At 40.9% G+C, this 3,082-nt stretch overlaps 1 pseudogene; it reads left to right on the top strand.

Moving 5' to 3' along the window:
- Positions 1-1,590: 1,590 nt before the first annotated feature.
- The window catches only part of LOC102819443, an 8,183-nt pseudogene continuing 6,691 nt past the window's right edge, over positions 1,591-3,082 (top strand).

Below are 3,082 nucleotides of genomic sequence, written 5' to 3'. Positions count from 1 at the left end.
ATGGTAAGATTTTTGGTCTATCTTTCCAGTTTTTCTTTCAGCTATTCTCTCAAATTCTGAGTCTCTTTGTGGCTTTTGTCTTCTTGCTTCTACTTTGAATCCTGGCTTCTTTATTTTGTTCTGTTTCCATTCTCTATTTTGTAAAGTCTTTTATTTATGGTGTCTACTTTGAATCTCTCTTGATACAGGCTTGTTTATATCTCTTTCCTCCCCAGGCTAGCTCTTGGGTCCAAATTCTGTGTAAGCTCTGTCTCATACTTACTGATTTTTCTTGTGTGTGTTGCAGAATAATGCACTGGACCTCAAGGCCAGTTTGAACCATAAAATTAGCAGTTCAAATCCTCCAACTGTTCCTCAGAAACTCTATGAGTCAGAACCGACTCAAATGGCACTTAATAACAACAAAATATCTGGTCTGCTGGTTTGTCAAAGTGTGGTAGCTTCCATGTTGCTGTGATGCTGGAAGTTATACCACAAGTCTTTTAAGTACCAGCAGGCTGACCCATGGTGGAAAGGTGTCAATGGAGCTTCCAAACTAAGCTAGGCTAGTAAGAAGGAGAGGCAGACAACTTGTGAATAATTAACCACTGAAAAGCTTATGAATAACAGTGAAAATGTGCCTCATACAGTGCCAGAAGATGCACCCCTCAAACTTGAGAAAACAGGGGTTCCTTGAAATTGACCATAATGGTGTGAATGGAGTAAACTTTCTAGGACTCTCATTTGCTGATGGGGCACAGCTCAAATGAGAAGAAACAGTTGAAAGCATTCAATAATAATAGGGAACATGGAATGTACGAATTTTAATTCTATGAAATTTGGAAATAGTCAAAATAAAATGGGGCACGTTAAGATCAATATCCTAAACATCAGTGAGCTAAAATGGACTTGTATTTATAAATGGCCAATTGAAATCAGATAATCATGTAGTTTATTATTATGCTGGAAACAACAAATTGAAAAGAAATAGTGTCACAGTCTTCATAATAATAGCATTTCAAGATCTATCTTGAAGTACAGTGCTGTCTGTAATAGAATAATATCTATTTGTCTACAAGAAAGACCAATTAATGCCACTATAATCCAAATGAACACATCAACCGCTGACACCAGTGATGGTAAAATGGAAGAATTCTACCAACTTCTTTAGTCTGAAATTGATCAAATGTAAAATCAAGGTGTGTAGATATAATACTGGTGATTGGAATGCAAAAGTTGGAAATGTAAAGGGAGGATCTGTAGTTGGCAAATATGACCTTGATGATAGAAATTATGCTAGATATCATATGATAGAATTTTGCAAAACCAATGATTATTCATTGCAAATAGGACTTCAACAGATGGAATACACATTAATCAAATTGACTATAGCTGTGAGAAGACATGATAGAAAAGCCCAATAACATCAGCCTAAACAAGGCCAGAAGCCAAATGTGGGAAAGACTATTAATTGTTCATCTGTAAATTTAGGGGGAAGCAGAAGAAAACGAAAAGAAGTTCATATCAAAAACAAATGTGACTCATTTTGAGTGGCGGCAACCATGCGGTCTGCTTTTCTTTTCTCTTCGTCGGGTCCTCCGCGGAGCAATCATGTCTAAGGGACGTGCAGTAGGCATTGATCTTGGCACCACCTACTCCTGTGTGGGTGTTTTCCAGCACGGCAAAGTGGAGATCATTGCAAATGATCAAGACAACCGAACCACCCCAAGCTATGTCGCTTTTACTGACACGGAACGATTGATTGGTGATGCCTCAAAGAACCAAGTTGCCATGAATCCTACTAACACTGTTTTTGATGCCAAACGTTTGATTGGAAGATGGTTTGATGACGCTGTTGTCCAGTCTGATATGAAGCATTGGCCATTCATGGTGGTGAATGATGCAGGCAGGCCCAAGGTCCAAGTAGAATATAAGGGAGAACCCAAAAGTTTCTATCCAGAAGAAGTGTCCTCTATGGTTCTAACAAAAATGAAGGAAATTGCAGAAGCCTACCTTGGAAATACTGTTACCAATGCAGTTGTCACTATACCAGCCTACTTTAATGACTCCCAGCTTCTGGCCACCAAAATTGCTGTAACCATTGCTGGCCTCAATGTACTCAGGGTCATCAGTGAGCCAACTGCTGCTGCTATTGCATATGGCTTAGACAAAAAGGTTGGTGCTGAAAGAAATGTGCTGATCTTTGACTTAGGAGGAGGCATTTTTGACGTGTCAATCCTCACTATTGAAGATGGAATCTTTGAGGTCAAGTCCACAGCTGGAGACACCCACTTAGGTGGAGAAGACTTTGACAACCGAATGGTCAACCATTTTATTGCCGAGTTTAGGTGCAAGCATAAGAAGGACATTAGTGAGAATAAGAGGGCTGTCCGCCACCTCTGCACTGCTTGTGAGTGCGCAAAACGCACTCTGTCTTCTAGCACCCAGGCCAGTATTGAGATTGATTCTCTGTATGAAGGTATTGACTTCTATACCTCCATTACCCGGGCCCGATTTGAATAGTTGAATGCTGACCTACTCCGTGGGACCCTGGATCCTATGGAGAAAGCCCTTAGGGATGCCAAGCTAGACAAGTCACAGATCCATGATATTGTCCTGGTGGGTGGCTCTTCTCGTATTCCCAAGATTCAGAAACTACTTCAGGATTTCTTCAATGGCAAAGAATTGAACAAGAGTATCAACCCTGATGAGGCTGTTGCTTATGGTGCAGCTGTCCAGGCAGCCATCTTATCTGGAGACAAGTTTGAAAATGTTCAAGATTTATTGCTTCTGGATGTCACACCTCTTTCCCTTGGTATTGACACTGCTGGTGGAGTTGTGTACTCATCAAGCACAATACTACTATACCTACCAAGCAGACACAGACATTCACAACCTACTCTGACAACCACCCAGGGGTACTCATTCAGGTTTATGAAGGTGAACGTGCCATGACCAAGGATAACAACCTGCTTGGCAAATTTGAACTTACTGGCATACCTCGTGCACCCCGTGGTGTTCCTCAGATTGAGGTCACTTTCGATATTGATGCTAATGGTATCCTCAATGTTTCTGCTGTGGATAAGAGTACTGGAAAAGAGAA

The sequence above is a fragment of the Chrysochloris asiatica genome, unplaced genomic scaffold (assembly GCF_000296735.1).
Source record: "Chrysochloris asiatica unplaced genomic scaffold, ChrAsi1.0 scaffold00015, whole genome shotgun sequence".
Lineage (NCBI taxonomy): Eukaryota > Metazoa > Chordata > Mammalia > Afrosoricida > Chrysochloridae > Chrysochloris > Chrysochloris asiatica.
Note: the sequence above shows the minus strand (reverse complement) of the source record. Positions and strands in the feature narration are given on the sequence as shown.